A 25,035-nucleotide genomic window follows, 5' to 3' on the forward strand; every position below is an offset into this window, starting at 1 on the left:
TGTTGTGGGCTGTGTCAGGTTATGCTGTGTGTTGGGCTGTGCCAGGTCATGCTGTGTTGTGGGCTGTGTCAGGTCATTCTGTGTCAGGTCATGTTGTGTGTTGTGTCAGGTCATGCTGTGTGTTGGGCTGTGTCAGGTCATGCTGTGTGTTGGGCTGTGTCAGGTTATTCTGTGTCAAGTCATGCTGTGTGTTGGGCTGTGTCAGTCATGCTGTGTGTTGGGCTGTGTCAGGTCATGCTGTGTGTTGGGCTGTGTCAGGTCATGCTGTGTGTTGGGCTGTGTCAGGTCATGCTGTGTGTTGGGCTGTGTCACGTTATTCTGTGTCAGGTCATGCTGTGTTGGGCTGTGTCAGGTCATGCTGTGTGTTGGGCTGTGTCAGGTCATGCTGTGTGTTGGGCTGTGTCAGGTCATGCTGTGTGTTGGGCTGTGTCAGGTTATGCTGTGTGTTGGGCTGTGTCAGGTCATGCTGTGTGTTGGGCTGTGTCAGGTCATGCTGTGTGTTGGGCTGTGTCAGGTTATGCTGTGTGTTGGGCTGTGTCAGGTTATGCTGTGTGTTGGGCTGTGTCAGGTCATGCTGTGTGTTGGGCTGTGTCAGGTTATGCTGTGTCAGGTCATGCTGTGTGTTGGGCTGTGTCAGGTCATGCTGTGTGTTGGGCTGTGTCAGGTCATGCTGTGTTGGGCTGTGTCAGGTCATGCTGTGTGTTGGGCTGTGTCAGGTTATTCTGTGTCAAGTCATGCTGTGTGTTGGGCAGTGTCAAGTCATGCTGTGTTGGGCAGTATCAGGTCATGCTGTGTTGGGCTGTGTCAGGTCATGCTGTGTGTTGGGCTGTGTCAGGTCATGCTGTGTCACGTTGGGCTGTGTCAGGTCATGCTGTGTGTTGGGCTGTGTCAGGTCATGCTGTGTGTTGGGCTGTGTCAGGTTATGCTGTGTGTTGGGCTGTGTCAGGTCATGCTGTGTGTTGGGCTGTGTCAGGTCATGCTGTGTGTTGGGCTGTGTCAGGTTATGCTGTGTGTTGGGCTGTGTCAGGTCATGCTGTGTGTTGGGCTGTGTCAGGTTATGCTGTGTGTTGGGCTGTGTCAGGTCATGCTGTGTGTTGGGCTGTGTCAGGTTATGCTGTGTGTTGGGCTGTGTCCAGGTTATGCTGTGTGTTGGGCTGTGTCAGGTTATGCTGTGTGTTGGGCTGTGTCAGGTCATGCTGTGTGTTGGGCTGTGTCAGGTTATACTGTGTGTTGGGCTGTGTCAGGTCATGCTGTGTGTGGGCTGTGTCAGGTTATGCTGTGTGTTGGGCTGTGTCAGGTCATGCTGTGTGTGGGCTGTGTCAGGTCATGCTGTGTCAGGTCATGCTGTGTGTTGGGCTGTGTCAGGTCATGCTGTGTGTTAGGCTGTGTCAGGTCATGCTGTGTTGGGCTGTGTCAGGTCATGCTGTGTGTTGGGCTGTGTCAGGTCATGCTGTGTCAAGTCATTGTGTGTTGGGCTGTGTCAGGTCATGCTGTGTGTTGGGCTGTGTCAGGTCATGCTGTGTTGGGCTGTGTCAGGTCATGCTGTGTGTTGGGCTGTGTCAAGTCATGCTGTGTGTTGGGCTGTGTCAGGTCATGCTGTGTGTTGGGCTGTGTCAGGTCATGCTGTGTGTTGGGCTGTGTCAGGTCATGCTGTGTGTTGGGCTGTGTCAGGTCATGCTGTGTCAGGTCATGCTGTGTGTTGGCTGTGTCAGGTCATGCTGTGTCAGGTCATGCTGTGTTGGGCTGTGTCAGGACATGCTGTGTCAGGTTATGCTGTGTGTTGGGCTGTGTCAGGTCATGCTGTGTGTTGGGCTGTGTCAGGTCATGCTGTGTTTGGGCTGTGTCAGGTCATGCTGTGTGTTGGGCTGTGTCAGGTCATGCTGTGTGTTGGGCTGTGTCAGGTCATGCTGTGTGTTGGGCTGTGTCAGGTCATGCTGTGTGTTGGGCTGTGTCAGGTTATGATGTGTGTTGGGCTGTGTCAGGTCATGCTGTGTGTTGGGCTGTGTCAGGTCATGCTGTGTGTTGGGCTGTGTCAGGTTATGCTGTGTGTTGGGCTGTGTCAGGTCATGCTGTGTGTTGGGCTGTGTCAGGTTATGCTGTGTGTTGGGCTGTGTCAGGTCATGCTGTGTGTGGGCTGTGTCAGGTTATGCTGTGTGTTGGGCTGTGCCAGGTCATGCTGTGTTGTGGGCTGTGGTCATTCTGTGTCAGGTCATGTGTGTGTTGGGCTGTGTCAGGTCATGCTGTGTGTTGGGCTGTGTCAGGTCATGCTGTGTGTTGGGCTGTGTCAGGTTATTCTGTGTCAAGTCATGCTGTGTGTTGGGCTGTGTCAAGTCATGCTGTGTGTTGGGCTGTGTCAGGTCATGCTGTGTGTTGGGCTGTGTCAGGTCATGCTGTGTGTTGGGCTGTGTCAGGTCATGCTGTGTGTTGTGGGCTGTGTCAGGTTATTCTGTGTCAGGTCATGCTGTGTTGGGCTGTGTCAGGTCATGCTATGTGTTGGGCTGTGTCAGGTCATGCTGTGTGTTAGGCTGTGTCAGGTCATGCTGTGTGTTGGGCTGTGTCAGGTTATGCTATGTGTTGGGCTGTGTCAGGTCATGCTGTGTGTTGGGCTGTGTCAGGTCATGCTGTGTGTTGGGCTGTGTCAGGTCATGCTGTGTGTTGGGCTGTGTCAGGTCATGCTGTGTGCTGGGCTGTGTCAGGTAATGCTGTGTGTTGGGCTGTGTCAGGTCATGCTGTGTTGGGCTGTGTCAGGTCATGCTGTGTGTTGGGCTGTGTCAGGTCATGCTGTGTGTTGGGCTGTGTCAGGACATGCTGTGTGTTGGGCTGTGTCAGGTTATGCTGTGTGTTGGGCTGTGTCAGGTCATGCTGTGTGTTGGGCTGTGTCAGGTTATGCTGTGTGTTGGCTGTGTCAGGTTATGCTGTGTGTTGGGCTGTGTCAGGTTATGCTGTGTGTTGGGCTGTGTCAGGTCATGCTGTGTGTTGGGCTGTGTCAGGTTATGCTGTGTGTTGGGCTGTGTCAGGTCATGCTGTGTGTTGGGCTGTGTCAAGTCATGCTGTGTGTTGGGCTGTGTCAGGACATGCTGTGTGTTGGGCTGTGTCAGGTCATGCTGTGTGTTGGGCTGTGTCAGGTCATGCTGTGTGTTGTGGGCTGTGTCAGGTTATTCTGTGTCAGGTCATGCTGTGTGTTGGGCTGTGTCAGGTCATGCTGTGTTGGGCAGGTCATGCTGTGTGTTGGGCTGTGTCAGGTCATGCTGTGTGTTGGGCTGTGTCAGGTTATGCTATGTGTTGGGCTGTGTCAGGTCATGCTGTGTGTTGGGCTGTGTCAGGTCATGCTGTGTGTTGGGCTGTGTCAGGTCATGCTGTGTGTTGAGCTGTGTCAGGTCATGCTGTGTGCTGGGCTGTGTCAGGTAATGCTGTGTGTTGGGCTGTGTCAGGTCATGCTGTGTTGGGCTGTGTCAGGTCATGCTGTGTGTTGGGCTGTGTCAGGTGCTGTGTGTTGGGCTGTGTCAGGACATGCTGTGTGTTGTGGCTGTGTGTTGGGCTGTGTCAGGTCATGCTGTGTGTTGGGCTGTGTCAGGTTATGCTGTGTGTTGGGCTGTGTCAGGTTATGCTGTGTGTTGGGCTGTGTCAGGTTATGCTGTGTGTTGGGCTGTGTCAGGTCATGCTGTGTGTTGGGCTGTGTCAGGTTATACTGTGTGTTGGGCTGTGTCAGGTGCTGTGTTGGGCTGTGTCAGGTTATGCTGTGTGTTGTCATGCTGTGTGTTGGGCTGTGTCAGGTCATGCTGTGTCAGGTCATGTGTGTTGGGCTGTGTCAGGTCATGCTGTGTGTTGGGCTGTGTCAGGTCATGCTGTGTGTTGGGCTGTGTCAGGTCATGCTGTGTGTGGGCTGTGTCAGGTCATGCTGTGTGTTGGGCTGTGTCAGGTCATGCTGTGTGTGTTGGGCTGTGTCAGGTCATGCTGTGTGTTGGGCTGTGTCAGGTCATGCTGTGTGTTGGGCTGTGTCAGGTCATGCTGTGTCAGGTCATGCTGTGTGTTGGGCTGTGTCAGGACATGCTGTGTGTTGGGCTGTGTCAGGTCATGCTGTGTGTTGGGCTGTGTCAGGTCATGCTGTGTCAGGTCATGCTGTGTGTTGGGCTGTGTCAGGTCATGCTGTGTGTTGGGCTGTGTCAGGTCATGCTGTGTGTTGGGCTGTGTCAGGTCATGCTGTGTGTTGGGCTGTGTCAGGTCATGCTGTGTCAGGTCATGCTGTGTGTTGGGCTGTGTCAGGTCATGCTGTGTGTTGGGCTGTGTCAGGTCATGCTGTGTGTTGGGCTGTGTCAGGTCATGCTGTGTGTTGGGCTGTGTCAGGTCATGCTGTGTGTTGGGCTGTGTCAGGTCATGCTGTGTGTTGGGTTGTGTCTGTGTCAGGTCATGCTGTGTGTTGGGCTGTGTCATGCTGTGTGTGTTATGCTGTGTGTTGGGCTGTGTCAGGTCATGCTGTGTGTTGGGCTGTGTGTTGGGCAGTGTGGTCATGCTGTGTTGTGGGCTGGTCATTATGCTGTGTGTTGGGCTGTGTCAGGTCATGCTGTGTGTGGGCTGTGTCAGGTCATTCTGTGTCAGGTCATGCTGTGTGTTGGGCTGTGTCATGTCATGCTGTGTGTTGGGCTGTGTCAGGTCATGCTGTGTGTTGGGTTATTCTGTGTCAGGTCATGCTGTGTGTTGGGCTGTGTCAGGTCATGCTGTGTGTTGGGCTGTGTCAGGTCATGCTGTGTGTTGGGCTGTGTCAGGTCATGCTGTGTGTTGGGCTGTGTCAGGTCATGCTGTGTGTTGGGCTGTGTCAGGTTATGCTGTGTGTTGCTGTGTGCTGTGTCAGGTCATGCTGTGTGTCAGGTTGCTGTGTGTTGGGCTGTGTCAGGTCATGCTGTGTGTTGGGCTGTGTCAGGTTATGCTGTGCTGTGTCAGGTCATGCTGTGTGTTGGGCTGTGTCAGGTCATGCTGTGTGTTGGGCTGTGTCAGGTCATGCTGTGTGTGTGTGTGGTCATGCTGTGTCAGGTCATGCTGTGTGTTGGGCTGTGTCAGGTCATGTGTGTTGGGCTGTGTCAGGTCATGCTGTGTGTTGGGCTGTGTCAGGTCATGCTGTGTGTTGGGCTGTGTCAGGACATGCTGTGTTGGGCTGTGTCAGGTTATGCTGTGTGTTGGGCTGTGTCAGGTCATGCTGTGTGTTGGGCTGTGTCAGGTTATTCTGTGTCAAGTCATGCTGTGTGTTGGGCTGTGTCAGGTCATGCTGTGTGTTGGGCTGTGTCAGGTCATGCTGTGTGTTGGGCTGTGTCAGGTCATGCTGTGTGTTGGGCTGTGTCAGGTCATGCTGTGTGTTGGGCTGTGTCAGGTTAGTGTCAGGTCATGCTATGTGTTGGGCTGTGTCAGGTCATGCTGTGTTGGGCTGTGTCAGGTCATGCTGTGTGTTGGGCTGTGTCAGGTCATGCTGTGTTTTGGGCTGTGTCAGGTTATGCTGTGTTGGGCTGTGTCAGGTCATGCTGTGTGTTGGGCTGTGTCAGGTCATGCTGTGTGTTGTGCTGTGTCAGGTCATGCTGTGTGTTGGGCTGTGTAAGGTTATGCTGTGTGTTGGGCTGTGTCAGGTTATGCTGTGTGTTGGGCTGTGTCAGGTCATGCTGTGTTGGGCTGTGTCAGGTCATGCTGTGTGTTGGGCTGTGTCAGGTCATGCTGTGTTTTGGGCTGTGTCAAGACATGCTGTGTGTTGGGCTGTGTCAGGTTATGCTGTGTGTTGGGCTGTGTCAGGTTATGCTGTGTGTTGGGCTGTGTCAGGTCATGCTGTGTGTTGGGCTGTGTCAGGTTATGCTGTGTGTTGGGCTGTGTCAGGTCATGCTGTGTGTGGGCTGTGTCAGGTCATGCTGTGTGTTGGGCTGTGTCAGGTTATGCTGTGTGTTGGGCTGTGCCAGGTCATGCTGTGTGTTGGGCTGTGTCAGGTTATGCTGTGTCAAGTCATGCTGTGTGTTGGGCTGTGTCAGGTCATGCTGTGTGTTGGGCTGTGTCAGGTCATGCTGTGTTGGGCGGTGTCAGGTTATGCTGTGTGTTGGGCTGTGTCAGGTCATGCTGTGTGTTGGGCTGTGTGTTGGGCTGTGTCAGGTCATGCTGTGTCACGTTGGGCTGTGTCAGGTTATGCTGTGTGTTGGGCTGTGTCAGGTCATGCTGTGTGTTGGGCTGTGTCAGGTTATGTGTGTGTTGGGCTGTGTCAGGTCATGCTGTGTTGTGGGCTGTGTCAGGTTATGCTGTGTGTTGGGCTGTGTCAGGTCATGCTGTGTTGTGGGCTGTGTCAGGTCTGTGTCAGGTCATGCTGTGTGTTGGGCTGTGTCAGGTCATGCTGTGTGTTAGGCTGTGTCAGGTCATGCTGTGTTGGGCTGTGTCAGGTCATGCTGTGTGTTGGGCTGTGTCAGGCTGTGTCAAGTCATGCTGTGTGTTGGGCTGTGTCAGGTCATGCTGTGTGTTGGGCTGTGTCAGGTCATGCTGTGTTGGGCTGTGTCAGGTCATGCTGTGTGTTGGGCTGTGTCAGGTCATGCTGTGTGTTGGGCTGTGTCAGGTCATGCTGTGTGTTGGGCTGTGTCAGGTCATGCTGTGTTGGGCTGTGTCAGGTCATGCTGTGTGTTTGGGCTGTGTGTGTCAGGTCATGCTGTGTTGGGCTGTGTCAGGTCATGCTGTGTGTTGGGCTGTGTCAGGTCATGCTGTGTTGTGTTCAGGTCATGCTGTGTGTTGGGCTGTGTAAGTCATGCTGTGTCAGGTCATGCTGTGTGTTGGGCTGTGTCAGGTCATGCTGTGTGTTGGGCTGTGTCAGGTTATTCTGTGTCAGTCATGCTGTGTGTTGTGTGTCAAGTCATGCTGTGTGTTGGGCAGGTCATGCTGTGTTGGGCTGTGTCAGGTCATGCTGTGTGTTGGGCTGTGTCAGGTCATGCTGTGTGTTGGGCTGTGTCAGGTCATGCTGTGTGTTGGGCTGTGTCAGGTCATGCTGTGTGTTGGGCTGTGTCAGGTTATTCTGTGTGTTGGGCTGTGTCAGGTTATGCTGTGTGTTGGGCTGTGTCAGGTCATGCTGTGTGTTGGGCTGTGTCAGGTCATGCTGTGTGCAGTGTCATGCTGTGTGTTGGGCTGTGTCAGGTCATGCTGTGTGTTGGGCTGTGTCAGGTCATGCTGTGTGTTGGGCTGTGTCAGGTCATGCTGTGTGTTGGGCTGTGTCAGGTCATGCTGTGTGTTGGGCTGTGTCAGGTCATGCTGTGTGTTGGGCTGTGTCAGGTTATGCTGTGTGTTGGGCTGTGTCAGGTCATGCTGTGTGTTGGGCTGTGTCAGGTCATGCTGTGTGTGGGCTGTGTCAGGTCATGCTGTGTGTTGGGCTGTGTCAGGTTATGCTGTGTCAGGTCATGCTGTGTGTTGGGCTGTGTCAGGTCATGCTGTGTGTTGGGCTGTGTCAGGTCATGCTGTGTTGGGCTGTGTCAGGTCATGCTGTGTGTTGTGCTGTGTCAGGTCATGCTGTGTGTTGGGCTGTGTCAGGTTATGCTGTGCCAGGTCATGCTGTGTGTTGGGCTGTGTCAGGTCATGCTGTGTGTTGAGATGTGTCAGGTCATGCTGTGTGTTGGGCTGTGTCAGGTCATGCTGTGTGTTGGGCCTTGTCAGGTCATGCTGTGTGTTGGGCCTTGGTCATGCTGTGTGTTGGGCTGTGTCAGGACATGCTGTGTGTTGGGCTGTGTCAGGACATGCTGCGTGTTGGGCTGTGTCAGGTCATGCTGTGTGTTGGGCTGTGTCAGGTCATGCTGTGTCAGGTCATGCTGTGTGTTGGGCTGTGTCAGGTCATGCTGTGTCAGGTCATGCTGTGTGTTGGGCTGTGTCAGGTCATGCTGTGTGTTGGGCTGTGTCAGGTTATGCTGTGTGTTGGGCTGTGTCAGGTTATGCTGTGTGTTGGGCTGTGTCAGGTTATTCTGTGTCAGGTCATGCTGTGTGTTGGGCTGTGTCACGTTATTCTGTGTCAGGTCATGCTGTGTGTTGGGCTGTGTCAGGTCATGCTGTGTGTTGGGCTGTGTCAGGTCATGCTGTGTGTTGGGCTGTGTCAGGACATGCTGTGTGGTCATGGGTGTTGGGCTGTGTCAGGTCATGCTGTGTGTTGGGCTGTGTCAGGTCATGCTGTGTGTGGGCTGTGTCAGGTCATGCTGTGTGTTGGGCTGTGTCAAGTCATGCTGTGTCAGGTCATGCTGTGTGTTGGGCTGTGTCAGGTTATGCTGTGTCAGTCATGCTGCGTGTTGGGCTGTGTCAAGTCATGCTGTGTGTTGGGCTGTGTCAGGTCATGCTGTGTTGGGCTGTGTCAGGTCATGCTGTGTGTTGGGCTGTGTCAAGTCATGCTGTGTGTTGGGCTGTGTCAGGTCATGCTGTGTGTTGGGCTGTGTCAGGTCATGCTGTGTGTTGGGCTGTGTCAGGTTATTCTGTGTGTTGGGCTGTGTCAGGTTATGCTGTGTGTTGGGCTGTGTCAGGTCATGCTGTGTGTTGGGCTGTGTCAGGTCATGCTGTGTGCTGGGCTGTGTCAGGTCATGCTGTGTGTTGGGTTTTGTCAGGTCATGCTGTGTGTTGGGCTGTGTCCAGGTCATGCTGTGTGTTGGGCTGTGTCAGGTCATGCTGTGTGTTGGGCTGTGTGGTCATGGTGTGTTGGGCTGTGTCAGGTCTGCTGTGTGCTGGGCTGTGTCAGGTTATGCTGTGTGTTGGGCTGTGTCAGGTTATGCTGTGTGTTGGGCTGTGTCAGGTCATGCTGTGTGCTGGGCTGTGTCAGGTCATGCTGTGTGTTGGGCTGTGTCAAGTCATGCTGTGTCAAGTCATGCTGTGTGTTGGGCTGTGTCAAGTCATGCTGTGTGTTGGGCTGTGTCAGGTCATGCTGTGTTGGGCTGTGTCAGGACATGCTGTGTGTTGGGCTGTGTCAGGTCATGCTGTGTGTTGGGCTGTGTCAGGTCATGCTGTGTCAGGTCATGCTGTGTGTTGGGCTGTGTCAGGTCATGCTGTGTGTTGAGATGTGTCAGGTCATGCTGTGTGTTGGGCTGTGTCAGGTCATGCTGTGTGTTGGGCCTTGTCAGGTCATGCTGTGTGTTGGGCCTTGTCAGGTCATGCTGTGTGTTGGGCTGTGTCAGGTCATGCTGTGTGTTGGGCTGTGTCAGGACATGCTGTGTGTTGGGCTGTGTCAGGTCATGCTGTGTGTTGGGCTGTGTCAGGTCATGCTGTGTCAGGTCATGCTGTGTGTTGGGCTGTGTCACGTTATTCTGTGTCAGGTCATGCTGTGTGTTGGGCTGTGTCAGGTCATGCTGTGTGTTGGGCTGTGTCAGGTTATGCTGTGTGTTGGGCTGTGTCAGGTCATGCTGTGTGTTGGGCTGTGTCAGGTTATTCTGTGTCAGGTCATGCTGTGTGTTGGGCTGTGTCAGGTTATTCTGTGTCAGGTCATGCTGTGTGTTGGGCTGTGTCAGGTCATGCTGTGTGTTGGGCTGTGTCACGTTATTCTGTGTCAGGTCATGCTGTGTGTTGGGCTGTGTCAGGTCATGCTATGTGTTGGGCTGTGTCAGGTCATGCTGTGTGTTGGGCTGTGTCAGGTCATGCTGTGTGTTGGGCTGTCTCAGGTTATGCTATGTGTTGGGCTGTGTCAGGTCATGCTGTGTGTTGGGCTGTGTCAGGTCATGTTGGGCCTGCGTCTGGTCATTCTGTGTGTTGGGCTGTGTCAGGTCATGCTGTGTGTTGGGCTGTGTCAGGTCATGCTGTGTGCTGGGCTGTGTCAGGTCATGCTGTGTGCTGGGCTGTGTCAGGTTATGCTGTGTGTTGGGCTGTGTCAGGTCATGCTGTGTCAGGTTATGCTGTGTGTTGGGCTGTGTCAGGTTATGCTGTGTGTTGGGCTGTGTCAGGTTATGCTGTGTGTTGGGCTGTGTCAGGTCATGCTGTGTGTTGGGCTGTGTCAGGTTATGCTGTGTGTTGGGCTGTGTCAGGTCATGCTGTGTTGTGGGCTGTGTCAGGTTATGCTGTGTGTTGGGCTGTGTCAGGTCATGCTGTGTTGTGGGCTGTGTCAGGTCATGCTGTGTCAGGTCATGCTGTGTGTTGGGCTGTGTCAGGTCATGCTGTGTGTTAGGCTGTGTCAGGTCATGCTGTGTTGGGCTGTGTCAGGTCATGCTGTGTGTTGGGCTGTGTCAAGTCATGGTGTCAAGTCATGCTGTGTGTTGGGCTGTGTCAAGTCATGCTGTGTGTTGGGCTGTGTCAGGTCATGCTGTGTTGGGCTGTGTCAGGTCATGCTGTGTGTTGGGCTGTGTCAAGTCATGCTGTGTGTTGGGCTGTGTCAAGTCATGCTGTGTGTTGGGCTGTGTCAGGTCATGCTGTGTGTTGGGCTGTGTCAGGTCATGCTGTGTGTTGGGCTGTGTCAGGACATGCTGTGTCAGGTCATGCTGTGTGTTGGGCTGTGTCAGGTCATGCTGTGTGTTGGGCTGTGTCAGGTCATGCTGTGTTGGGCTGTGTCAGGTCATGCTGTGTGTTGGGCTGTGTCAAGTCATGCTGTGTCAAGTCATGCTGTGTGTTGGGCTGTGTCAAGTCATACTGTGTGTTGGGCTGTGTCAGGTTATTCTGTGTCAAGTCATGCTGCGTGTTGGGCTGTGTCAAGTCATGCTGTGTGTTGGGCTGTGTCAGGTCATGCTGTGTTGGGCTGTGTCAGGTCATGCTGTGTGTTGGGCTGTGTCAGGTCATCCTGTGTGTTGGGCTGTGTCAGGTCATGCTGTGTGTTGGGCTGTGTCAGGTCATGCTGTGTGTTGGGCTGTGTCAGGTTATTCTGTGTGTTGGGCTGTGTCAGGTTATGCTGTGTGTTGGGCTGTGTCAGGTCATGCTGTGTGTTGGGCTGTGTCAGGTCATGCTGTGTGCTGGGCTGTGTCAGGTCATGCTGTGTGTTGGGTTGTGTCAGGTCATGCTGTGTGTTGGGCTGTGTCAGGTCATGCTGTGTGTTGGGCTGTGTCAGGTCATGCTGTGTGTTGGGCTGTGTCAGGTCATGCTGTGTGTTGGGCTGTGTCAGGTCATGCTGTGTGCTGGGCTGTGTCAGGTTATGCTGTGTGTTGGGCTGTGTCAGGTCATGCTGTGTGTTGGGCTGTGTCAGGTCATGCTGTGTGCTGGGCTGTGTCAGGTCATGCTGTGTGTTGGGCTGTGTCAAGTCATGCTGTGTCAAGTCATGCTGTGTGTTGGGCTGTGTCAAGTCATGCTGTGTGTTGGGCTGTGTTGGGCTGTGTCAGGTCATGCTGTGTGTTGGGCTGTGTCAAGTCATGCTGTGTGTTGGGCTGTGTCAGGTCATGCTGTGTCAGGTCATGCTGTGTGTTGGGCTGTGTCAGGTCATGCTGTGTGTTGAGATGTGTCAGGTCATGCTGTGTGTTGGGCTGTGTCAGGTCATGCTGTGTGTTGGGCCTTGTCAGGTCATGCTGTGTGTTGGGCCTTGTCAGGTCATGCTGTGTGTTGGGCTGTGTCAGGACATGCTGTGTGTTGGGCTGTGTCAGGACATGCTGCGTGTTGGGCTGTGTCAGGTCATGCTGTGTGTTGGGCTGTGTCAGGTCATGCTGTGTCAGGTCATGCTGTGTGTTGGGCTGTGTCAGGTCATGCTGTGTCAGGTCATGCTGTGTGCTGGGCTGTGTCAGGTTATGCTGTGTGTTGGGCTGTGTCAGGTTATGCTGTGTGTTGGGCTGTGTCAGGTTATTCTGTGTCAGGTCATGCTGTGTGTTGGGCTGTGTCAGGTTATTCTGTGTCAGGTCATGCTGTGTGTTGGGCTGTGTCAGGTCATGCTGTGTGTTGGGCTGTGTCAGGTCATGCTGTGTGTTGGGCTGTGTCAGGTCATGCTGTGTCAGGTCATGCTGTGTGTTGGGCTGTGTCAGGTCATGCTGTGTGTTGGGCTGTGTCAGGTTATGCTGTGTTGGGCTGTGTCAGGTCATGCTGTGTGTTGGGCTGTGTCACGTTATGCTGTGTCAGGTCATGCTGTGTGTTGGGCTGTGTCAGGTCATGCTGTGTGTTGGGCTGTGTCACGTTATTCTGTGTCAGGTCATGCTGTGTGTTGGGCTGTGTCAGGTCATGCTGTGTGTTGGGCTGTGTCAGGTCATGCTGTGTTGGGCTGTGTCAGGTCATGCTGTGTGTTGGGCTGTGTCAAGTCATCCTGTGTGTTGGGCTGTGTCAGGTCATGCTGTGTGTTGGGCTGTGTCAGGTCATGCTGTGTGTTGGGCTGTGTCAGGTTATTCTGTGTGTTGGGCTGTGTCAGGTTATGCTGTGTGTTGGGCTGTGTCAGGTCATGCTGTGTGTTGGGCTGTGTCAGGTCATGCTGTGTGCTGGGCTGTGTCAGGTCATGCTGTGTTGGGCTGTGTCAGGTCATGCTGTGTGTTGGGCTGTGTCAAGTCATCCTGTGTGTTGGGCTGTGTCAGGTCATGCTGTGTGTTGGGCTGTGTCAGGTCATGCTGTGTGTTGGGCTGTGTCAGGTTATTCTGTGTGTTGGGCTGTGTCAGGTTATGCTGTGTGTTGGGCTGTGTCAGGTCATGCTGTGTGTTGGGCTGTGTCAGGTCATGCTGTGTGCTGGGCTGTGTCAGGTCATGCTGTGTGTTGGGTTTTGTCAGGTCATGCTGTGTGTTGGGCTGTGTCAGGTCATGCTGTGTGTTGGGCTGTGTCAGGTCATGCTGTGTGTTGGGCTGTGTCAGGTCATGCTGTGTGTTGGGCTGTGTCAGGTCATGCTGTGTGCTGGGCTGTGTCAGGTTATGCTGTGTGTTGGGCTGTGTCAGGTCATGCTGTGTGTTGGGCTGTGTCAGGTCATGCTGTGTGCTGGGCTGTGTCAGGTCATGCTGTGTGTTGGGCTGTGTCAAGTCATGCTGTGTCAAGTCATGCTGTGTGTTGGGCTGTGTCAAGTCATGCTGTGTGTTGGGCTGTGTCAGGTCATGCTGTGTTGGGCTGTGTCAGGTCATGCTGTGTGTTGGGCTGTGTCAAGTCATGCTGTGTGTTGGGCTGTGTCAGGTCATGCTGTGTCAGGTCATGCTGTGTGTTGGGCTGTGTCAGGTCATGCTGTGTGTTGAGATGTGTCAGGTCATGCTGTGTGTTGGGCTGTGTCAGGTCATGCTGTGTGTTGGGCCTTGTCAGGTCATGCTGTGTGTTGGGCCTTGTCAGGTCATGCTGTGTGTTGGGCTGTGTCAGGACATGCTGTGTGTTGGGCTGTGTCAGGACATGCTGTGTTGGGCTGTGTCAGGTCATGCTGTGTGTTGGGCTGTGTCAGGTCATGCTGTGTCAGGTCATGCTGTGTGTTGGGCTGTGTCAGGTCATGCTGTGTCAGGTCATGCTGTGTGTTGGGCTGTGTCAGGTCATGCTGTGTGTTGGGCTGTGTCAGGTTATGCTGTGTGTTGGGCTGTGTCAGGTCATGCTGTGTGTTGGGCTGTGTCATGTTATTCTGTGTCAGGTCATGCTGTGTGTTGGGCTGTGTCACGTTATTCTGTGTCAGGTCATGCTGTGTGTTGGGCTGTGTCAGGTCATGCTGTGTGTTGGGCTGTGTCACGTTATTCTGTGTCAGGTCATGCTGTGTGTTGGGCTGTGTCAGGTCATGCTGTGTGTTGGGCTGTGTCAGGTCATGCTGTGTGTTGGGCTGTGTCAGGTCATGCTGTGTGTTGGGCTGTGTAAGGTTATGCTATGTGTTGGGCTGTGTCAGGTCATGCTGTGTGTTGGGCTGTGTCAGGTCATGCTGTGTGTTGGGCTGTGTCAGGTTATGCTGTGTGTTGGGCTGTGTCAGGTCATGCTGTGTGCTGGGCTGTGTCAGGTCATGCTGTGTGCTGTGTGTCAGGTTATGCTGTGTGTTGGGCTGTGTCAGGTCATGCTGTGTGTTGGGCTGTGTCAGGTCATGCTGTGTGTTGGGCCGTGTCAGGTCATGCTGTGTGTTGGGCTGTGTCAGGACATGCTGTGTGTTGGGCTGTGTCAGGTTATGCTGTGTGTTGGGCTGTGTCAGGTTATGCTGTGTGTTGGGCTGTGTCAGGTTATGCTGTGTGTTGGGCTGTGTCAGGTCATGCTGTGTGTTGGGCTGTGTCAGGTTATGCTGTGTGTTGGGCTGTGTCAGGTTATGCTGTGTGTTGGGCTGTGTCAGGTCATTCTGTGTGTTGGGCTGTGTCAGGTTATGCTGTGTGTTGGGCTGTGTCAGGTCATGCTGTGTTGTGGGCTGTGTCAGGTTATGCTGTGTGTTGGGCTGTGTCAGGTTATGCTGTGTGTTGGGCTGTGTCAGGTTATGCTGTGTGTTGGGCTGTGTCAGGTCATGCTGTGTGTTGGGCTGTGTCAGGTTATGCTGTGTGTTGGGCTGTGTCAGGTCATGCTGTGTGTTAGGCTGTGTCAGGTCATGCTGTGTTGGGCTGTGTCAGGTTATGCTGTGTGTTGGGCTGTGTCAGGTCATGCTGTGTGTTGGGCTGTGTCAGGTTATGCTGTGTGTTGGTCTGTGTCAGGTTATGCTGTGTGTTGGGCTGTGTCAGGTTATGCTGTGTGTTGGGCTGTGTCAGGTCATGCTGTGTTGGGCTGTGTCAGGTCATGCTGTGTGTTGGGCTGTGTCAAGTCATGCTGTGTCAAGTCATGCTGTGTGTTGGGCTGTGTCAAGTCATGCTGTGTGTTGGGCTGTGTCAGGTTATTCTGTGTCAAGTCATGCTGCGTGTTGGGCTGTGTCAAGTCATGCTGTGTGTTGGGCTGTGTCAGGTCATGCTGTGTTGGGCTGTGTCAGGTCATGCTGTGTGTTGGGCTGTGTCAAGTCATCCTGTGTGTTGGGCTGTGTCAGGTCATGCTGTGTGTTGGGCTGTGTCAGGTCATGCTGTGTGTTGTGAGCTGTGTCAGGTTATTCTGTGTGTTGGGCTGTGTCAGTTTATGCTGTGTGTTGGGCTGTGTCAGGTCATGCTGTGTGTTGGGCTGTGTCAGGTCATGCTGTGTGCTGGGCTGTGTCAGGTCATGCTGTGTGTTGGGCTGTGTCAGGTCATGCTGTGTGTTGGGCTGTGTCAGGTCATGCTGTGTGTTGGGCTGTGTCAGGTCATGCTGTGTGTTGGGCTGTGTCAGGTCATGCTGTGTGTTGGGCTGTGTCAGGTCATGCTGTGTGCTGGGCTGTGTCAGGTTATGCTGTGTGTTGGGCTGTGTCAGGTCATGCTGTGTGTTGGGCTGTGTCAGGTCATGCTGTGTGCTGGGCTGTGTCAGGTCATGCTGTGTGTTGGGCTGTGTCAAGTCATGCTGTGTCAAGTCATGCTGTGTGTTGGGCTGTGTCAAGTCATGCTGTGTGTTGGGCTGTGTCAGGTCATGCTGTGTTGGGCTGTGTCAGGTCATGCTGTGTGTTGGGCTGTGTCAAGTCATGCTGTGTGTTGGGCTGTGTCAAGTCATGCTGTGTGTTGGGCTGTGTCAGGTCATGCTGTGTCAGGTCATGCTGTGTGTTGGGCTGTGTCAGGTCATGCTGTGTGTTGGGCTGTGTCAGGTCATGCTCTGTGTTGAGCTGTGTCAGGTCATGCTGTGTGTTGGGCTGTGTCAGGTCATGCTGTGTGTTGGGCCTTGTCAGGTCATGCTGTGTGTTGGGCCTTGTCAGGTCATGCTGTGTGTTGGGCTGTGTCAGGACATGCTGTGTGTTGGGCTGTGTCAGGACATGCTGTGTGTTGGGCTGTGTCAGGTCATGCTGTGTGTTGGGCTGTGTCAGGTCATGCTGTGTCAGGTCATGCTGTGTGTTGGGCTGTGTCAGGTCATGCTGTGTGTTGGGCTGTGTCAGGTTATGCTGTGTGTTGGGCTGTGTCAGGTCATGCTGTGTGTTGGGCTGTGTCACGTTATTCTGTGTCAGGTCATGCTGTGTGTTGGGCTGTGTCAGGTCATGCTGTGTCAGGTCATGCTGTGTGTTGGGCTGTGTCAGGTCATGCTGTGTGTTGGGCTGTGTCAGGTCATGCTCTGTGTTGAGCTGTGTCAGGTCATGCTGTGTGTTGGGCTGTGTCAGGTCATGCTGTGTGTTGGGCCTTGTCAGGTCATGCTGTGTGTTGGGCCTTGTCAGGTCATGCTGTGTGTTGGGCTGTGTCAGGACATGCTGTGTGTTGGGCTGTGTCAGGACATGCTGTGTGTTGGGCTGTGTCAGGTCATGCTGTGTGTTGGGCTGTGTCAGGTCATGCTGTGTCAGGTCATGCTGTGTGTTGGGCTGTGTCAGGTCATGCTGTGTGTTGGGCTGTGTCAGGTCATGCTGTGTGTTGGGCTGTGTCAGGTTATTCTGTGTCAGGTCATGCTGTGTGTTGGGCTGTGTCACGTTATTCTGTGTCAGGTCATGCTGTGTGTTGGGCTGTGTCAGGTCATGCTGTGTGTTGGGCTGTGTCACGTTATTCTGTGTCAGGTCATGCTGTGTGTTGGGCTGTGTCAGGTCATGCTGTGTGTTGGGCTGTGTCAGGTCATGCTGTGTGTTGGGCTGTGTCAGGTCATGCTGTGTGCTGGGCTGTGTCAGGTCATGCTGTGTGCTGGGCTGTGTCAGGTTATGCTGTGTGTTGGGCTGTGCCAGGTCATGCTGTGTGTTGGGCTGTGTCAGGTCATGCTGTGTGTTGGGCCGTGTCAGGTCATGCTGTGTGTTGGGCTGTGTCAGGACATGCTGTGTGTTGGGCTGTGTCAGGTTATTCTGTGTGTTGGGCTGTGTCAGGTTATGCTGTGTGTTGGGCTGTGTCACGTTATGCTGTGTGTTGGGCTGTGTCAGGTCATGCTGTGTGTTGGGCTGTGTCAGGTTATGCTGTGTGTTGGGCTGTGTCAGGTTATGCTGTGTGTTGGGCTGTGTCAGGTCATGCTGTGTGTTGGGCTGTGTCAGGTTATGCTGTGTGTTGGGCTGTGTCAGGTCATGCTGTGTTGTGGGCTGTGTCAGGTGATGCTGTGTGTTGGGCTGTGTCAGGTTATGCTGTGTGTTGGGCTGTGTCAGGTTATGCTGTGTGTTGGGCTGTGTCAGGTCATGCTGTGTGTTGGGCTGTGTCAGGTTATGCTGTGTGTTGGGCTGTGTCAGGTCATGCTGTGTGTTAGGCTGTGTCAGGTCATGCTGTGTTGGGCTGTGTCAGGTCATGCTGTGTGTTGGGCTGTGTCAAGTCATGCTGTGTCAAGTCATGCTGTGTGTTGGGCTGTGTCAAGTCATGCTGTGTGTTGGGCTGTGTCATGTTATGCTGTGTGTTGGGCTGTGTCAAGTCATGCTGTGTGTTGGGCTGTGTCAGGTCATGCTGTGTGTAGGACTGTGTCAGGTCATGCTGTGTGTTGGGCTGTGTCATGTTATGCTGTGTGTTGGGCTGTGTCAAGTCATGCTGTGTGTTGGGCTGTGTCAGGTCATGCTGTGTTGGGCTGTGTCAGGTCATGCTGTGTGTTGGGCTGTGTCAAGTCATGCTGTGTGTTGGGCTGTGTCAGGTCATGCTGTGTGTTGGGCTGTGTCAGGTCATGCTGTGTGTTGGGCTGTGTCAGGTTATTCTGTGTGTTGGGCTGTGTCAGGTTATTCTGTGTGTTGGGCTGTGTCAGGTCATGCTGTGTGCTGGGCTGTGTCAGGTTATGCTGTGTGTTGGGCTGTGTCAGGTCATGCTGTGTGTTGGGCTGTGTCAGGTCATGCTGTGTGTTGGGCTGTGTCAGGTCATGCTGTGTGTTGGGCTGTGTCAAGACATGCTGTGTGTTGGGCTGTGTCAGGTTATGCTGTGTGTTGGGCTGTGTCAGGTTATGCTGTGTGTTGGGCTGTGTCAGGTTATGCTGTGTGTTGGGCTGTGTCAGGTCATGCTGTGTGTTGGGCTGTGTCAGGTTATGCTGTGTGTTGGGCTGTGTCAGGTTATGCTGTGTGTTGGGCTGTGTCAGGTTATGCTGTGTGTTGGGCTGTGTCAGGTCATGCTGTGTGTTGGGCTGTGTCAGGTTATGCTGTGTGTTGGGCTGTGTCAGGTCATGCTGTGTTGTGGGCTGTGTCAGGTTATGCTGTGTGTTGGGCTGTGTCAGGTCATGCTGTGTTGTGGGCTGTGTCAGGTCATGCTGTATCAGGTCATGCTGTGTGTTGGGCTGTGTCAGGTCATGCTGTGTGTTGGGCTGTGTCAGGTCATGCTGTGTGTTGGGCTGTGTCAGGTTATTCTGTGTCAAGTCATGCTGCGTGTTGGGCTGTGTCAAGTCATGCTGTGTGTTGGGCTGTGTCAGGTCATGCTGTGTTGGGCTGTGTCAGGTCATGCTGTGTGTTGGGCTGTGTCAAGTCATGCTGTGTGTTGGGCTGTGTCAGGTCATGCTGTGTGTTGGGCTGTGTCAGGTCATGCTGTGTGTTGGGCTGTGTCAGGTTATTCTGTGTGTTGGGCTGTGTCAGGTTATTCTGTGTGTTGGGCTGTGTCAGGTCATGCTGTGTGCTGGGCTGTGTCAGGTTATGCTGTGTGTTGGGCTGTGTCAGGTCATGCTGTGTGTTGGGCTGTGTCAGGTCATGCTGTGTGTTGGGCTGTGTCAGGTCATGCTGTGTGTTGGGCTGTGTCAGGACATGCTGTGTGTTGGGCTGTGTCAGGTTATGCTGTGTTATGGGCTGTGTCAGGTTATGCTGTGTGTTGGGCTGTGTCAGGTTATGCTGTGTGTTGGGCTGTGTCAGGTTATGCTGTGTGTTGGGCTGTGTCAGGTTATGCTGTGTGTTGGGCTGTGTCAGGTCATGCTGTGTGTTGGGCTGTGTCAGGTCATGCTGTGTGTTGGGCTGTGTCAGGTTATGCTGTGTCAGGTCATGCTGTGTGTTGGGCTGTGTATTGGGCTGTGTCAGGTTATGCTGTGTTAGGTCATGCTGTGTGTTTGGCTGTGTCAGGTCATGCTGTGTTTTGGGCTGTGTCAAGACATGCTGTGTGTTGGGCTGTGTCAGGTTATTCTGTGTCAAGTCATGCTGTGTGTTGGGCTGTGTCAAGTCATGCTGTGTGTTGGGCTGTGTCAGGTCATGCTGTGTGTTGGGCTGTGTCAGGTCATGCTGTGTGTTGGGCTGTGTAAGGTCATGCTGTGTGTTGGGCTGTGTCATGTCATGCTGTGTGTTGGGCTGTGTCAGGTTATTCTGTGTGTTGGGCTGTGTCACGTTATTCTGTGTCAGGTCATGCTGTGTGTTGGGCTGTGTCAGGTCATGCTGTGTGTTGGGCTGTGTCAGGTCATGCTGTGTGTTGGGCTGTGTCAGGACATGCTGTGTGTTGGGCTGTGTCAGGTCATGCTGTGTGTTGGGCTGTGTCAGGTCATGCTGTGTCAGGTCATGCTGTGTGTTGGGCTGTGTCAGGTCATGCTGTGTGTTGGGCTGTGTCAGGTCATGCTGTGTCAGGTCATGCTGTGTGTTGGGCTGTGTCAGGTCATGCTGTGTGTTGGGCTGTGTCAGGTCATGCTGTGTGTTGGGCTGTGTCAGGTCATGCTGTGTGTTGGGCTGTGTCACGTTATTCTGTGTCAGGTCATGCTGTGTGTTGGGCTGTGTCAGGTCATGCTGTGTGTTGGGCTGTGTCAGGTCATGCTGTGTGTTGGGCTGTGTCAGGTCATGCTGTGTCAGGTCATGCTGTGTGTTGGGCTGTGTCAGGTTATGCTGTGTGTTGGGCTGTGTCAGGTTATTCTGTGTCAAGTCATGCTGTGTGTTGGGCTGTGTCAGGTCATGCTGTGTGTTGGGCTGTGTCAGGTCATGCTGTGTGTTGGGCTGTGTCAGGACATGCTGTGTGTTGCGCTGTGTCAGGTCATGCTGTGTGTTGGGCTGTGTCAGGTCATGCTGTGTGTTGGGCTGTGTCAGGTCATGCTGTGTGTTGGGCTGTGTCAGGTCATGCTGTGTGTTGGGCTGTGTCAGGTTATGCTGTGTGTTGGGCTGTGTCAGGTCATGCTGTGTGTTGGGCTGTGTCAGGTCATGCTGTGTCAGGTCATGCTGTGTGTTGGGCTGTGTCAGGTCATGCTGTGTGTTGGGCTGTGTCAGGTCATGCTGTGTCAGGTCATGCTGTGTGTTGGGCTGTGTCAGGTCATGCTGTGTCAGGTCATGCTGTGTGTTGGGCTGTGTCAGGTCATGCTGTGTGTTGGGCTGTGTCAGGTCATGCTGTGTGTTGGGCTGTGTCAGGTCATGCTGTGTGTTGGGCTGTGTCAGGTCATGCTGTGTCAGGTCATGCTGTGTGTCATGCTGTGTGTTGGGCTGTGTCAGGTTATGCTGTGTTAGGTCATGCTGTGTGTTGGGCTGTGTCAGGTCATGCTGTGTGTTGGGCTGTGTCAGGTCATGCTGTGTGTTGGGCTGTGTCAGGTCATGCTGTGTGCTGGGCTGTGTCAGGTTATGCTGTGTGTTGGGCTGTGTCAGGTTATACTGTGTGTTGGGCTGTGTCAGGTCATGCTGTGTGTTGGGCTGTGTCAGGTCATGCTGTGTGTTGGGCTGTGTCAGGTCTTGCTGTTTGTTGGGCTGTGTCAGGTCATGCTGTGTGTTCGGCTGTGTCAGGTCATGCTGTGTTGTGGGCTGTCTCAGGTCATGCTGTGTCAGGTCATGTTGTGTGATGGGCTGTGTCAGGTCATGCTGTGTCAGGTCATGCTGTGTGTTGGTCTGTGTATTAGGCTGTGTCAGGTTATGCTGTGCTAGGTCATGCTGTGTGTTGGGCTGTGTCAGGTCATGCTGTGTTTTGGGCTGTGTCAGGACATGCTGTGTGTTGGGCTGTGTCAGGTCATGCTGTGTGTTGGGCTGTGTCAGGTTATGCTGTGTGTTGGGCTGTGTCAGGTCATGCTGTGTGTTGGGCTGTGTCAGGTTATGTTGGGCCTGTGTCAGGTCATGCTGTGTGTTGGCCTGTGTCAGGTCATGCTGTGTTTTGGGCTGTGTCAAGACATGCTGTGTGTTGGGCTGTGTCAGGTCATGCTGTGTGTTGGGCTGTGTCAGGTCATGCTGTGTGTTGGGCTGTGTCAGGTCATGCTGTGTGTTGGGCTGTGTCAGGTCATGCTGTGTTGTGGGCTGTCTCAGGTCATGCTGTGTCAGGTCATGCTGTGTGTTGGGCTGTGTCAGGTCATGCTTTGTCAGGTCATGCTGTGTCAGGTCATGCTGTGTTGTGGGCTGTGTCAGGTCATGCTGTGTCAGGTCATGCTGTGTGTTGGGCTGTGTCAGGTCATGCTGTGTGTTGGGCTGTGTCAGGACATGCTGTGTGTTGGGCTGTGTCAGGACATGCTGTGTGTTGGGCTGTGTCAGGTCATGCTGTGTGTTGGGCTGTGTCAGGTCATGCTGTGTGTTGGGCTGTGTCAGGTCATGCTGTGTGTTGGGCTGTGTCAGGTCATGCTGTGTGTTGGGCTGTGTCAGGTCATGCTGTGTGTTGGGCTGTGTAAGGTCATGCTGTGTGTTGGGCTGTGTCATGTCATGCTGTGTGTTGGGCTGTGTCAGGTTATTCTGTGTGTTGGGCTGTGTCAGGTTATTCTGTGTCATCATGCTGTGTGTTGGGCTGTGTCAGGTCATGCTGTGTGTTGGGCTGTGTCAGGTCATGCTGTGTGTTGGGCTGTGTCAGGTCATGCTGTGTGTTGGGCTGTGTCAGGTCATGCTGTGTGTTGGGCTGTGTCAGGTTATGCTATGTGTTGGGCTGTGTCAGGTCATGCTGTGTGTTGGGCTGTGTCAGGACATGCTGTGTGTTGGGCTGTGTCAGGACATGCTGCGTGTTGGGCTGTGTCAGGTCATGCTGTGTGTTGGGCTGTGTCAGGTTATGCTGTGTGTTGGGCTGTGTCAGGTCATGCTGTGTGTTGGGCTGTGTCAGGTCATGCTGTGTCAGGTCATGCTGTGTGTTGGGCTGTGTCAGGTCATGCTGTGTCAGGTCATGCTGTGTGTTGGGCTGTGTCAGGTCATGCTGTGTGTTGGGCTGTGTCAGGTCATGCTGTGTGTTGGGCTGTGTCAGGTTATTCTGTGTCAGGTTATGCTGTGTGTTGGGCTGTGTCAGGTCATGCTGTGTGTTGGGCTGTGTCAGGTCATGCTGTGTGTTGGGCTGTGTCAGGTCATGCTGTGTGTTGGGCTGTGTCAGGTCATGCTGTGTGTTGGGCTGTGTCAGGTCATGCTGTGTGTTGGGCTGTGTCAGGTCATGCTGTGTGTTGGGCTGTGTCAGGTTATGCTATGTGTTGGGCTGTGTCAGGTCATGCTGTGTGTTGGGCTGTGTCAGGACATGCTGTGTGTTGGGCTGTGTCAGGACATGTGCGTGTTGGGCTGTGTCAGGTCATGCTGTGTGTTGGGCTGTGTCAGGTTATGCTGTGTGTTGGGCTGTGTCAGGTCATGCTGTGTGTTGGGCTGTGTCAGGTCATGCTGTGTGTTGGGCTGTGTCAGGTCATGCTGTGTCAGGTCATGCTGTGTGTTGGGCTGTGTCAGGTTATGCTGTGTCAGGTCATGCTGTGTGTTGGGCTGTGTCAGGTCATGCTGTGTGTTGGGCTGTGTCAGGTCATGCTGTGTGTTGGGCTGTGTCAGGTTATTCTGTGTCAGGTCATGCTGTGTGTTGGGCTGTGTCAGGTCATGCTGTGTGTTGGGCTGTGTCAGGTCATGCTGTGTGTTGGGCTGTGTCAGGTCATGCTGTGTGTTGGGCTGTGTCAGGTCATGCTGTGTGTTGGGCTGTGTCAGGTTATTCTGTGTGTTGGGCTGTGTCAGGTTATTCTGTGTCAAGTCATGCTGTGTGTTGGGCTGTGTCAGGTCATGCTGTGTGTTGGGCTGTGTCAGGTCATGCTGTGTTGGGCTGTGTCAGGACATGCTGTGTGTTATGCTGTGTGTTGGGCTGTGTCAGGTCATGCTGTGTGTTGGGCTGTGTCAGGTTATGCTGTGTGTTGGGCTGTGTCAGGTCATGCTGTGTGTTGGGCTGTGTCAGGTCATGCTGTGTGTTGGGCTGTGTCAGGTCATGCTGTGTGTTGGGCTGTGTCAGGTCATGCTGTGTCAGGTCATGCTGTGTGTTGGGCTGTGTGTTGGGCTGTGTCAGGTTATGCTGTGCCAGGTCATGCTGTGTGTTGGGCTGTGTGTTGGGCTGTGTCAGGTCATGCTGTGTTTTGGGCTGTGTCAAGTCATGCTGTGTGTTGGGCTGTGTCAGGTCATGCTGTGTGTTGGGCTGTGTCAGGTTATTCTGTGTCAAGTTATGCTGTGTGTTGGGCTGTGTCAAGTCATGCTGTGTGTTGGGCTGTGTCAGGTCATGCTGTGTGTTGGGCTGTGTCAGGTCATGCTGTGTGTTGGGCTGTGTCAGGTTATGCTATGTGTTGGGCTGTGTCAGGTCATGCTGTGTGTTGGGCTGTGTCAGGACATGCTGTGTGTTGGGCTGTGTCAGGACATGCTGTGTGTTGGGCTGTGTCAGGTCATGCTGTGTGTTGGGCTGTGTCAGGTCATGCTGTGTGTTGGGCTGTGTCAGGTCATGCTGTCTGTTGGGCTGTGTCAGGACATGCTGTGTGTTGGGCTGTGTCAGGACATGCTGTGTGTTGGGCTGTGTCAGGTTATGCTGTGTTGGGCTGTGTCAGGTCATGCTGTGTGTTGGGCTGTGTGTTGGGCTGTGTCAGGTCATGCTGTGTCAGGTCATGCTGTGTCAGGTCATGCTGTGTGTTGGGCTGTGTCAGGTTATGCTGTGTCAGGTCATGCTGTGTGTTGGGCTGTGTCAGGTCATGCTGTGTGTTGGGCTGTGTCAGGTCATGCTGTGTGTTGGGCTGTGTCAGGTTATTCTGTGTCAAGTTATGCTGTGTGTTGGGCTGTGTCAAGTCATGCTGTGTGTTGGGCTGTGTCAGGTCATGCTGTGTGTTGGGCTGTGTCAGGTCATGCTGTGTGTTGGGCTGTGTCAGGTCATGCTGTGTGTTGGGCTGTGTCAGGTTATTCTGTGTGTTGGGCTGTGTCAGGTTATTCTGTGTCAAGTCATGCTGTGTGTTGGGCTGTGTCAGGTCATGCTGTGTGTTGGGCTGTGTCAGGTTATGCTGTGTTGGGCTGTGTCAGGTCATGCTGTGTGTTGGGCTGTGTGTTGGGCTGTGTCAGGTCATGCTGTGTCACGTTATTCTGTGTCAGGTCATGCTGTGTGTTGGGCTGTGTCAGGTCATGCTGTGTGTTGGGCTGTGTCAGGTTATGCTGTGTGTTGGGCTGTGTCAGGTCATGCTGTGTGTTGGGCTGTGTCAGGTTATGCTGTGTCAGGTCATGCTGTGTGTTGGGCTGTGTCAGGTCATGCTGTGTGTTGGGCTGTGTCAGGTCATGCTGTGTCAGGTCATGCTGTGTGTTGGGCTGTGTCAGGACATGCTGTGTCAGGTCATGCTGTGTGTTGGGCTGTGTCAGGTCATGCTGTGTGTTGGGCTGTGTCAGGTCATGCTGTGTGTTGGGCTGTGTCAGGTCATGCTGTGTGTTGGGCTGTGTCAGGTCATGCTGTGTCAGGTCATGCTGTGTTGTGGGCTGTGTCAGGTCATGCTGTGTCAGGTCATGCTGTGTGTTGGGCTGTGTCAGGTCATGCTGTGTGTTGGGCTGTGTCAGGTCATGCTGTGTGTTGGGCTGTGTCAGGTCATGCTGTGTGTTGGGCTGTGTCAGGTTATGCTGCGTGTTGGGCTGTGTCAGGTTATACTGTGTGTTGGGCTGTGTCAGGTCATGCTGTGTGTTGGGCTGTGTCAGGTCATGCTGTGTGTTGGGCTGTGTCATGTCTTGCTGTTTGTTGGGCTGTGTCAGGTCATGCTGTGTGTTGGGCTGTGTCAGGTCATGCTGTGTTGTGAGCTGTCTCAGGTCATGCTGTGTCAGGTCATGTTGTGTGTTGGGCTGTGTCAGGTCGTGCTGTGTCAGGTCATGCTGTGTTGTGGGCTGTGTCAGGTCATGCTGTGTCAGGTCATGCTGTGTGTTGGGCTGTGTCAGGTCATGCTGTGTGTTGGGCTGTGTCAGGACATGCTGTGTGTTGGGCTGTGTCAGGTCATGCTGTGTGTTGGGCTGTGTCAGGTCATGCTGTGTGTTGGGCTGTGTCAGGTCATGCTGTGTGTTGGGCTTCGTCAGGTCATGCTGTGTGTTGGGCTGTGTCAGGTCATGCTGTGTGTTGGGCTGTGTCAGGACATGCTGTGTGTTGGGCTGTGTCAGGACATGCTGCGTGTTGGGCTGTGTCAGGTCATGCTGTGTGTTGGGCT

At 53.9% G+C, this 25,035-nt stretch overlaps 1 protein-coding gene and 1 long non-coding RNA gene across 6 annotated transcripts in view; both read left to right on the top strand.

Annotated features, from left to right (window-relative positions):
* Positions 1-15,778, top strand: part of LOC127908342 (uncharacterized) — a 29,853-nt gene extending 14,075 nt beyond the window's left edge. The window contains exons 2-3 of one of the 2 annotated variants that reach the window (XR_008066924.1): positions 569-610; positions 15,689-15,778. This is a non-coding gene — a long non-coding RNA (uncharacterized LOC127908342). Of the gene's footprint in view, positions 1-568; positions 611-7,355; positions 7,398-15,688 lie in introns of both variants that reach the window. The other variant, XR_008066925.1, reaches the window with a different exon arrangement.
* The window catches only part of LOC118379202 (netrin-4-like), a 100,004-nt gene that overhangs the window by 33,521 nt on the left and 41,448 nt on the right, over positions 1-25,035 (top strand). The gene's annotated exons all lie outside the window — the stretch shown is intronic.

Source organism: Oncorhynchus keta, chromosome 17 (genome assembly GCF_023373465.1).
Source record: "Oncorhynchus keta strain PuntledgeMale-10-30-2019 chromosome 17, Oket_V2, whole genome shotgun sequence".
In the NCBI taxonomy this organism is placed as follows: Eukaryota; Metazoa; Chordata; class Actinopteri; order Salmoniformes; family Salmonidae; genus Oncorhynchus; species Oncorhynchus keta.